An 11,802-nucleotide genomic window follows, 5' to 3' on the forward strand; every position below is an offset into this window, starting at 1 on the left:
GGCCCGGCGCTGCCGCCCCGCCCCGCCGGCCGCTGAGAACGCCGGGCCTTGGAATGTCTGTGTGCGGGCTGGAACGATGGCACCGGCTCTTTGTTTCTCAGCCGGCATGCTGGCTTTTCACGGGTCTCTCACTTAAAGTATTCCCAAGGAAAGACAGAAGGATGGTTGACGATCTTGGTGGGCGCTCACCAACCCGCAACGAGAGAGCTGGGGGGGCTCGGCCCGGAGCAAAAGGAGGCTCGGAGGGGGCTTCTGTCACTGCAATTCCCCTGCAGGAGTAGCCAGGTGGGGGTCGGCCTCTTCTCCCAGGTTACAAGTGACAGGACGAGAGGAAATGCCTCAAGTAGTGCCAGGGAAGGTGTAGATTGGCTATCAGGAGCCGTGTTCATGGAAAGGGTGGCCAGCGAATCGCTATCCTTGGAAGTGTTGACCTGGGGCGGGCAGGAGGAGGCGGGCCTGGCACTGGGGGGTCAATGGCTGTAGTCAGTGATCTCGGGGGGCTTCTCCAGCCTCCACTACCACTGAGTGTGGGCGGTTAAAAGGGAGGAAAGCCACAGGAGTTTCCGAGTGAGGGTGACGTGAGTGACAAGAGACCCCAAAGCTGTGTCACTGAGGTGGGGAGAGATCCCTGCACACACAGGGTCACCCATGACAGCTGCCCTGCAGCACATCCTGTCAGGCCTTGACTCCCCACAATCCCTCCAAGCAACCTGTAGCAGGTTGGAGTTTAAAGCAAAAAACTACCATTAAAAAAAAAAATAAAAATTACACACTGGTTTGGCTGTATAAGAACCACCACAGCCCCCAACCCAGAGACACCTGCCATAAGGGTGTTTCCTCAGGGTCCTTCTGCAGATGGTGGCCACAGCCACCACTCTGGAGGTCCATTTGGGTCTGCTCTGCCCTGTACAGGCTCCCCACCACCCCCACAAGGGGAAGACTGGAAGAATGGTTCATAAGAATGCTGCTGACTCACACTCTGTGCCACCCAAAGGTGCCTGCTCCAGCAGGGCTTACGTTCTCCAAGGACCCACCTCTGGGAACAGCCTGTCCACAGGAGATGGAGAGTCAGCTCTGGGAGAAGTGGCTCTCTACAGCAGAAGAAATGCATTGCATGATCTCATGGGGTTTTGCCTCTCAGATGCTTTCTTGTCTTGAAGTGAAAATACTTCTATTCTCATACATATATACACTATTCTCATTTTCCAGAGGGGGACTGCAAAAGGACATCTGAGTTTGTGCTTGACTGAACAGTTGATTTTGTTCAATTTTCTTGTGTTTTGCTTCTAAAATAGCCAGTTAAAACAAACAAACCAAACTCCATAAAATACACCAAAAAAACACCTCCCCCTAAAAAAAAACCAACACAAAAATCCCACCACCAAACCAAAAAATAAATACTGTGTCCTCTGTCTCTAGTCCTTGACTTCAGAGGCAACAGCATCTTCCAGAGAGCTTCTGTTAATTTAGGAGCCTGTCCTTTCAGCTCCTTTTCTAGGGCTCCACATTTATCTATGCTGCACAGCAATTATACTGATTTAGGCTGCGCAGTTGCACATTTCACATTTTCTGCCTGGAGGGTATCTTTGAAGCAGATCTTTGTCTTTCAGGGAGATATTAGTCTGCCTTTTGTTACTGTGCCTCCTCCTTTATGTCTCCCTGTTTTTCTGCTTCAGAGTAACTGGTGGACTGGCCCAAGCAGTGCCCTGAAAGCCCTGTTCTTGGGTTACTTGCATTTTCCACGTGCTTTCTTGATGCCCTTTGGAGCCAAGAGCCCTCCAGTGAAGGGCTAATCCTCCTTGGGGAAGAAATGAAGCAGGTGTGGAGGGCTGCTGCTCCCCACCCTCCAAGCCCTTACATATTTTGACTCAAAAAAAAGTTTTTCATCCTCTAGCAAGAAACAGAAAATATTCAAATACTGCAGCTCCTCTGCCATGGCTACTTCGGCAACCTTGCCTTTGGCCCCTGTGCCTTCTTGGCCCTGGCATCCCCAGGAAAGCCAGGGGGTCAGCAGGCAGGGAGGAGCTGGTCCCATTTCCCTGTCGCCAACTGGAGGTTGTCTTTTCTGGATGCCACAGGAGGCATTTAGATCCTCTGAGCCTGGCAAAGCAGCACGGCTACAGCAGCGCGTGGCCCCACATGGCCCTGCTGCCGTCACTTCCCAGGGCTCCTGGCCCTCCCTCCCCAGCCCTGTGCAATGCTAATTAAAAAGTCAGAAAGTCTGCATTGCCTCCTTCCAAGTACACAGTCCTGGTTTCTGCATGGGCACGCGAGGATGTGACCCGAAAATTATATAATTAGAAGGCTTTTGTTATGCTTGCCTTTCAAATCAGTGATTAGCATATGACAGTCCCATCCTGGGAAACGTCAACCCACCATTGCTCTCCTCTCTCTCTCTCCTTTCCTGCACAGTCCTAATTCCCAACTCCATCTACTGCCAGCACTGAAGGATCTTCAACTAGCCTGGGGTAAGTTTAAAATGCACTCAGCTTGGGATGAAGAGTGGAGTTAATTATGCCATTTTTCATATTACTGGGAAAAGTTAGAGCCATAACTAATTATATTGTGTGTGCAGCTCATAAAATGATATTTAAAGTGTTTTGCATCTTCAGTGCCCACAGTTATTTTCAGCGGATTTCTTCTAAGATTCTGAATGGAGATCTATCTTCTTAGTGTGCTGGACAATCTTGTTAGGCTGCACTTATAGTGAGGTCTCTAAAATAGTTTTAAAAGGCCTTTTTTTTGCTCTCACCATTAGCTAAATTCAAGTATCATGCTGAATTGACTTATTTGGATGACAACTGCATTAGCATTAGTTGCAGACAAAGTGCAAGAGTGATGAGAGTAAATAATTGATTTTTTGTTCTCTTTAGAGGACTAGGGGTTGTTCTCCAAGTGGGATATTTAAAACAGGCAGCAATGTCAGCCAGCAGCATTGGGACAGTCACCAGGAAGATCCCAAGCATTTACTTAGGAAAACTGTGGATGCTTAACAACTGAAGCAGCAAAAGTGCACATGGATTCCCCTGCACTGTTACTCATGTTATAATTTCAGAAGCAGAATGGGACAGGAAGCCAAACAAATAGTAACTGTTGTGCTCCATGACTACGCTGTGAATGCTTTACTGACCTGTTTGCATGCTGAAGTTTGGTGTAGCTGGCTCAGTCTTTCTGACCTGTGATCCTCTGCACAGCTGCTTCTCTCCCCAGGTTGTGCCATTCCATGTGGGGGGAGCTGGGAGGGAGAGCATGGTCACACAGATGCAGTTCAGGCTGCAGGACCTGCCTCCCCTCCCTGCACCATGCGTGGCTTCATGCAGGAACCCCATTCCTGTGCTGCCTCAAGGGCACAATCCACAGGGACCTCATCCATCCATCCATCCATCCCTCCATCCCTCCATCCATCCATCCCTCCCTCCGGGATCTCATGGGAAGTGGTGCTGGCCCAGCTAACAGGTTGGCTGCTGTGCTGGGCAGGAGGGGCTGCAGTGCCAGCTGCTCATGCAAGGCACCAGGGCAGGATTCTTTGCTGGTCTCCAGTAGCCAGCAGCATGGCAATCACTGACAGCAGAGGTGCTTTGGTTCCAGCAGATTTGGCTGCTGGATGAGAGATAGAAACAAAAGGGGAAAATACATGCTTTTTCCATCATAGAGGAATCTGGTGGCTTTGACACCTTCAAATTATTCTCTTGGCTTTGCTCTGGAGATACTGTTCTGACTAGATGAGAGCTGCAGGAGTGTAAATGGGTGTTAGCGCTCAGCTCTGAAGAAACAAGCACATTTGTGCAGTTTCTTGTCCCTAAAGCAGGGGGCCTGGGTGAGAATGGCTCCATGGGACTGTGTACTGAGCCTGGCAAGTGGGGAGCTTGCAGAGGAACAATAACATCTCCTCACTGATGAGGGAACTACCCTGTGGTGGGCTGGCATGTCAGGCTAACCTTGGATTTGCCTGGTAGTGGTTTAGGAAAGGAGCTTCATGGAGGGCTTGCATTTGCTGCTGATGTGCACATGGATTCCTGTATGTGCATACAGGGAGAAAAAAAAAAAAATGAAGGGGAGAACCCTCTCCAGCTTTTAACTGCCCTCAAGGGTGCTGGAAAGAAGATGGAGTCCAGAATCTTCCCAGAGGTGCACAGTGAAAGGCAGGGGGTACAAGCTGAAGCTAAGGGAAACCCTGACTGGGTCAAAGAAAAAATATTCTTCTTCAGGGTACTGGAGGGCCCAGAGCGGCTGTGAAGACTCCAGTGTGGGAAATAATCCAGACCTGAGCTGGACAGAGTCCTGAGGAAGTCTGACATTACTCTTGATTTGAGCAGGAAGTTGAACTAGAGCCATACAAGGGCTCCTGCTCACCTGGACTCTGCTGTGAGTTTAGGACTTGTCCACTGCCAGCAAAGGCATGATTTGACCAAGCAGCCTCCATCCAGAGTCTTAGGGCCAAATGCCAATCCTATTTCCCAACCCATTTTTGCACCCTTTAGGCACAAGCCAGACACTGTTGAGCCAGCTCAGGCTCCCTGAAATCCTGGTCCCTGCTGAGGACAGTGTTAACAGCTTCCCACCCACAGCTGGGGGGACAGAGTACAAACCTTCACTCCAAACCAGGGCAAGATTCATGTTCTGTTCCCGTGATAAAGAAGGACTGATTCATTTTGCTTCTTATATTCAGCAGCAATTCAGAAGAACCGGGGAGAGGTGAGTACAGCAGTGAGCCCTAAATGCTGCAAAGTAGCCAAAGTTAATGCAATTATTTAATGTAGCAAAGAACCAAGGGGTAACTCAGGAAACTGCAGATAGAGGACACACAAAGACAGTTACTCTGGTAAAACAGGTAAGATTTTCTGGACCCACTTAACCAAGGTCAACCTACTTTGCAGTGCAGCCAGATAGCAAAACTCCTGGTTTGCCTGGAGCAGGAGGGGATGGTGGCATCCCCAGTGTCCCAGTTTCAAAGACTCACTCCTGAGCTCTGCAGAGGACAGACTGTGCTTAAACATGTCCTTAATAGGATAGGCAAAAAATATGCTAAAAAGAAATTAATTAATTTCCAGCAAAATGCTGTTTTGTTTTCAGTGAAAACAGAGGAGGTTCATGTTTCTTTCATGTCTGTTCTGTCTTTCCTACTTGTTCCTCTTCCCCCAGCACGGCAAAAGCAATTCTGAATTTTAAAACCAGTTCTCTGTTAAGCACACCAATCCTAGGTCAACAGCCCAATAACAAAAGTCTCAGGAATTTTCTATAGTGCTGACTAATTTAAATTGGGAGCAAGGTTTTAACAACTTTGCTACTGAAGTTGAAAGTATAATGTATAAGTCTGTTTTGCTCAGAGACACACACTTAAATACTTTGTCCTCAAAACTTCTAGAGATGTAGCTACTTTAAAAACAACTCACATTCTTGTAATTCTCTGGAATACATAATTTTTTTTTTCCTGGAGAGGGCTGGAGCACAGAGCATAGAGTGAGAGGCTGAGTGAGTTGTCAAGCTTGGGGAAAGGAAGGCTGGGAGAGCTCTACAGCCACCTGCAACTACTTCATTTGGGTTGTAGTCCAGCCAGCCAGGCTTTTCTCACAGACACAATGAAAAGACAAATGGCCATGGGCACAAACTCCAACACAGGAGACCTCGATTTGCCATAAGGAAAAAATTCTTCCTCATAGAAGCAGTGTGGCCCCAGTGTGCAGGTGCAGAAAAGCTGAGAATTCTCTAACATGGGCCATACTTAGACCTTGACTAGGTGTGGCCCTGAGCAACCTGGTCTAGCTTTGGGGTTAGCCCTGCTTTGAGTCAGGTAACTCCAGAGGTCCCTGCCCATCTAAACTCTGTAATGACTCTAAGAGTCTTCAGAACAAAAAAATAACTGGTATACTACCAGCTGATCAAAATCAGATGTAACAAACTCTAAGATTTATCTCACTGTGGAAGCTTTCCCAGCCTATTTGTACAAAGCCCACTTCCAAGGTCCCTCCACCTTTGCTCAGGTTTTCAACACACCTCACCAAGGGATCCTCTGTCCTGAGAAGCCAGTGGATCTTCTCACCAAGTGATCTTGTAAACAGCTCTCTTACAAATAACTTTATCTTTTCATTAACCCTCAGTCTTAAGCTTAACCCCAAGTCCCTCCAGTGGTGTGCTGGAAGCCTTTCAGTCCACACCATACCCTCTAGCAAGAGGCCAGCCAGGGATTCTGTGGCACAGATAGTGCCATCACTCTCCTCTCCTGGGAATCCCACACTCAAAAGTTCTCAGGATTAATGTGTGGGCCCCAAAGCTACACTGCTGACTGAATCAGAAGCATCTGCTTCTGCTCTGATTCCAGTAGCCACACAGGACTCTTGCATATTTTGCAGTTCTCCCATCTATTTAATGCCTTTCTCTGTGCCTACTTCCCTGAGCACAGCACCCCAGACTTCTCTGAAGCACCTTGGCAGAGCTGTGCCAGCAGAGCTCTGTGCCATAATTAGGAGGTTATTCTAGAGTCCTAAATCACATCTGGTTTCCTAGTAACGCTGGACAAAAAGCAGACTTGAATCAAACCCTGGAAAGGGGGAGTGGGGATGTGGGGCAGGGCTCATGTTAATAAGAGAAGTGTGAGCTAATACAATCCATTTTTCCGTGTCTCTGCCCATGTCATTAATCAGACATCAGGGTCCTAATCCCAATGCCAAGTGACTGATGAGGTGCTTTAGCACAGGATTGGCACGGGCACAGCATCATCCCCTGTTGTCTCTGGTTCCCACAGAGGCCCCACCTCTGCACATCGAGCTGCCTTGCAGCACTCCTGTGTCTCCCAGTCAGGGAGGCAATGGACACAGAAAGCAGGTACAGCAGTACAAGTGTCTCCTAAAGTGCTGGCAGAATTGTGCAGCAGCATTCTGAAGGCAGTGTTTCTTGTGTCCCAAACACAGGGCTGAAGCACATTTTGGGTGCCTGGTTGCATAGCAAAAAGGTGGCTTTGATGCAGGACACCCGTGCAAGATGTTCATGTGCTGTTCCAACTACAGCACACTTTGATTCAGTTCATACAGGAAGTATCCTGCTGAGAAAACAGTCTCTGTGGGACTACACAGAACCTTTTGGTCATCTGTCCATGGAAGCACAAATGGCCTTGGGCTGGGAGGGAAGTGTTTGTACCAACATCCACTCTGTGGAGGCACTGTGAACACAAACAGATCTTCAGAATGCTTCGTTCTTTCTCCAATCTCTCCTCCTTTCTCTGTTGTCTGAACTTCGAGCAGCTCTGCTCCATAAACCCTTTCTGCATCTTTCTGCACTCAGGGTTCAGATCAGCTGACCCACCCCAGGGCTCACATGTGGGCAGCTCTAAGCCATGGGATGTTCCCAGTGACCAGCCAGAACCCTCCAGAGTGAGGACAGGAGTCCCTGCGAGGACCACACCCCATAGCAGCCATGGACACAAACAAACACGAAGGTAAAGCATCTTCTTATTTCACTTCTTGCTAGTATGAAAGACGGCAAGAGAGAAATGTGCTCTGATAGGACCTGTCTGCTGGCCACCAGCCAGGCCCCCGAGAGCACTTCTCAGCCATGGCAGCTGTGGGCAAATGTTCAGTACTTTCAGTTTCTTAGAAATATCTGGGGCTTGACATTTTTATCTCTTATTTTAGAACCACTTCCCTCTGCTTTCTGGAAGATACTCCTGTGGCACATGTAATGTCCAATGTAGGAAGTCATTCCTTTTCTTGCCTTGTGCCCCACTTCTGCCTTAGGATGTAGAGAGACTCCTGACTGTCCAAAGCTGTGTTTTACACGGGGGTGCTGTGATGAGGATCTGCTTTTCTCCCCCATGTGCTTTGTAGCGAGGGGTTCTTGTTTGTATCAGTGCCACAACCCAGATATCTGCACCAATCCCAATCTTGCAAGCACCAAGATGTATCCAGGCCACACTGCTTGCATGCAATCAGTCCTTGCTAAGGTTGGCTGCATTCTAGAAAGTCTGCAAAGTTAAAATCCAGGGTTTTAGTGTTTCTGACTTCTTTCAGAGGAATGCAGTACTTATTTTCCACCCCAAACCCCTTGCACTGTGCTTTGCCTTGCCACCGCAGACACTGTGTCCATATGGTCAGGAACTCTTGGAACTATGAATAAGGGGAGCAGCTCTAGGAGTGTCCACAGCTGTCAGGTCAGGAGAGAAACTGGACCACCTCTTTCCCTCTTATAAGATGCTTGGTGGTGCCAGTATTCATGGCATAGTTAACAGGAAAGTTAATTCCTCTATTATTATTATTATGATTATTCTAATTTGATGAAATGAGGTCTGTGTACCTAGACCCTTACACTACAGCAGGCTGAAAAGGAAATTAACTTGGGGATTTTTTCCAGTTAATTAGTATGCCCTCATGGGCTACAGAAACATCGCAGAAATCGGGAAATAACCACAAAGTCCCTTGTTTCCCACAGTGAGACTGTGAGGAGCCTCCTCTGCTTCAGCTCTTTGCAGTGACTTTATAGAAATGATCTGGGTTTTGACTGGGTACAATCAAAGAGTGCTCATGGCAAAGGGGGGAGATAAAGTCACAGTAGCAGTGATCCTCTCCCCAGTTCCAGTCTTGCTCAGGAGCAGTTCCTGAATTTTGGTATATCCAAGGACATTACAGACTGATCCACAATCAAATCCACATGAAAGGTCCCTACAGATTTCTGCAGGACATGGGTCAGGCCCTCTGTGTTATGTATCAGATTGAAAGACACTCAAAGAAAGTTTGAGGAGGCTCTTCCTTGCTGTGCTATGCTCCTACCTGACACCTCCACTCCTTCACAGAGCTCAACATTCCATACATTCACTCATGTTGTAAAAACAGCATCTCCTTGTCCTCCCAGCACCTAGTTTGTGTTGTAGTATTAATTCAGAAACATGTTCTCTTGCTCTCTTTGAGGCAGTCCTTACTATACCACAGCAAGAGCCCAGCAGGACAGGCATGGGCCTCAGTTCCTGTGATCCAGGAGAGTCGCTGTGCACACAGCCTCAGCTCCAGGCATCATGACAAAGCTTCAGGGCAAAGGTCGGTTCCTAATTCATGTGGTTGCAGAGAAAATCTGGGAAAAAAAGAACCAGAAAGGCCAAAGCTGAAGATGAAAACAACCTGTAATTTAAAAGTTGAAATGTGGGACTTGGTGCAGGCTGGCTGATGAGTTCTGACCCCGAACAGCTGGCAGTTTGCAGTCATAGTTACTTCTCCAAATCAGCCTGCTGCTTCTTGTTTTCCCTAGGAGGAAGCATGAAAGAATATTCCCCAGAGGGTCAGTGTCTGACTCAGCTACTCATCCCCACGGCTGAGAGAGCCACTGGCACAGGCAGGAAGTGGCACCTGGGCAGAGAGGAGCACACAGCTCTCTGCCTCTCCCTTCTACAAGTCATTGGGGAATTTGCTCAAGCTCCTCTGAATCAGGACAAATCCTAAAGACCAGAACAGGGCCATTTCATAGGTGTCCTTGCTGGTAACCCACATTCTCCCTCAGGGGCAAAGAAATCAGAATGGAGCTATGCCTTCTACAGCTCTGACTTGCAGGCTTCAACTTTCCTCTGGCTGACAGTGCAGAGTCTGCCCTGCATGCATTTCCAGCCTCTGCAGGACTGAATTTCTGTGGTCTGAAAGGCCCAGGCTGGAAAAGCACCAAGCATCTGCAGCCAGCATGGAAAGAAGGAGCTTGGCCTCCCCTGGAGCTGGGCATGGTCTGTGACTTACAGCAGAGATGAGTGAGGCAAGTCCTTGGAGGCAAGAGAAAAGCCAGCTTGTGAAGTGGCATTCCCAAGGGGAGCAATCCAGATGAGGAACAGAGCAGCAGGGTGTTTTCTGGGAGTGACATCCAGCCAGGGAGCCTGATGGAGGGAATAACACGATGGCCATGGGACTGCAATTGCCTCAAAGAGCAATGGCAGCACAGCCAACAGTGATTTCTGTTGGACAGCTGAAGGTTTCTGTGCAAGACCTTGGACTAGATGACCTTAAAAAGGTCCCTTCCAACTCACATGATTCCAATTCTAGGATTAATGCCTAGAGATAATGCCTCTGCAGTGTCCAAAATACTTCTGCAAAATAGATAGAATCTCCTCCATCAGTTAAGTCTATTTCACCAACCTGAAGCTGTACAAGATCAAGTGGGATTACCACACCACAAACCCCAGGAATGAGGGAACCAATGAAAAGGTGTAATTTTGGGAGGTTAGAAAAGATGTGATTACTGCTTGGACTGCATTATGACAAAATATAACTTAAAATATACAGAGAAGGTATTTTGCCTTTTGTGGAGATAATAGAAATATGTACAGATATAGTAGAGGATAAAATTGACTGTTTCAGTAGAGAAACAGGTCAGAAATGCTTTAGGACAAAAAACCCTTTTACCTAAGGCTGGTACACAGAACTAAACTTCTCAGGGAGCGTTTCTGTCCTACTTGAACATAGAAGCTTTCTCACTTCCTTGCATGGATCAACTCTGGCCAGACACAGGACAGCAAATATAACAGTGAATTTAACATCTGAATTTAGGTGAGTCATTCCTATTTTATAATTGCAGTTTATTTTACAAATGATATGGTGTTCAGACCTCCTAAAGTGAGACTCAGATCCTTTAAAACTGATTTGTTCCTCAAGAGGGACTTCAAACCCTCTGTTCCAGTTATTTATAGCAACCATTATTAGTCATTTTAATTGACTGAGGTTCTTTATTCCCACAGGAGGGACTGAAAGTGTGCCTGTGAGTACCCCTGCAACACAGATTTCCCAGGTAAAGATGAGCAAAACGCCCTAAATAACTCCAAGAGTTTAAAGAGTTACTAATATATAAACAGTAGTTAAAAAGATAAATTAAGTTGAAGGAAAAATGTAGGCATTTACAAGGAACATGGCAACCAAAATGTGCACACTGCATGAATAAATGTCACATGTCTTGGGCCTCATCTTAAAAGACCTTTCAGTAAAATTTCTCTGCTCACAACCAGTTGTATTTAGACAGGCGGTTTGTGAGCTCAGCTAATTAAGCAACTGACATCATTAGCACCAATTAGGGAATGTCAATTCACTGGGCTGGGGGAAGATTTCATGACTGAGCTTTGATGAGCTTTCTGCAAACCTGATGAACTGTCTCAGGAGCAAGGATCTGGTTGACTGACATGGGGTGTCTTAAGCTGCAGGGGCCAAGTCTTCTGTGGGGCTTTGGGTTATCCTGGCACCCTCCCAGCTCCTCAGACCATGGGGTGCTCTTGCCTGATAATCCAGAGCAGCCAGTGTCGAGTCTTTCTGCATGTCTTGTTCTGGCCTCCCAGCCAGAAGCTGGGAAACCCTGGTGATCAGTTCCTCCTGAGCTCTGTACCCTGTCTTTGGGCTAACATTTTTTGCTGCAACTGGACACCACAGATGCTGTAAGGCTGTCTGTTACCACAGCCCAGGGAGTATCTGTGCTGTAAGATGCAGTTTCAGCCTTTCCACAGTGATGTTTCCTACACATTTCCTGTCTGCAGGAAATGTGACAGAGTTTAAGGCACTTTAATCCCTGATCTGGTTCAATATGGAACCATAATCTGAGAGAGGAAACATACCCCTGAAGAGGGAATCCAGACTATTTGAGACCTCCCTTGTCACCATTGCAACACTAATGTCCCTAATTACTTGCAAGTGCACCATGGCAAGTGGAGAAGGCACAGCTTTCCACGAGCTGCCCAGCACTTGTGTCATCTCATCCTCTTTTCCCATCCACACAGCTCCAAGTGCCCAGCACACTGGATCCAACATGCACCTGTGCTGGAAACACCATGCACACATGTTGCTTTGCAGCTGACAC

The sequence above is a fragment of the Sylvia atricapilla genome, chromosome 3 (assembly GCF_009819655.1).
Source record: "Sylvia atricapilla isolate bSylAtr1 chromosome 3, bSylAtr1.pri, whole genome shotgun sequence".
In the NCBI taxonomy this organism is placed as follows: Eukaryota; Metazoa; Chordata; class Aves; order Passeriformes; family Sylviidae; genus Sylvia; species Sylvia atricapilla.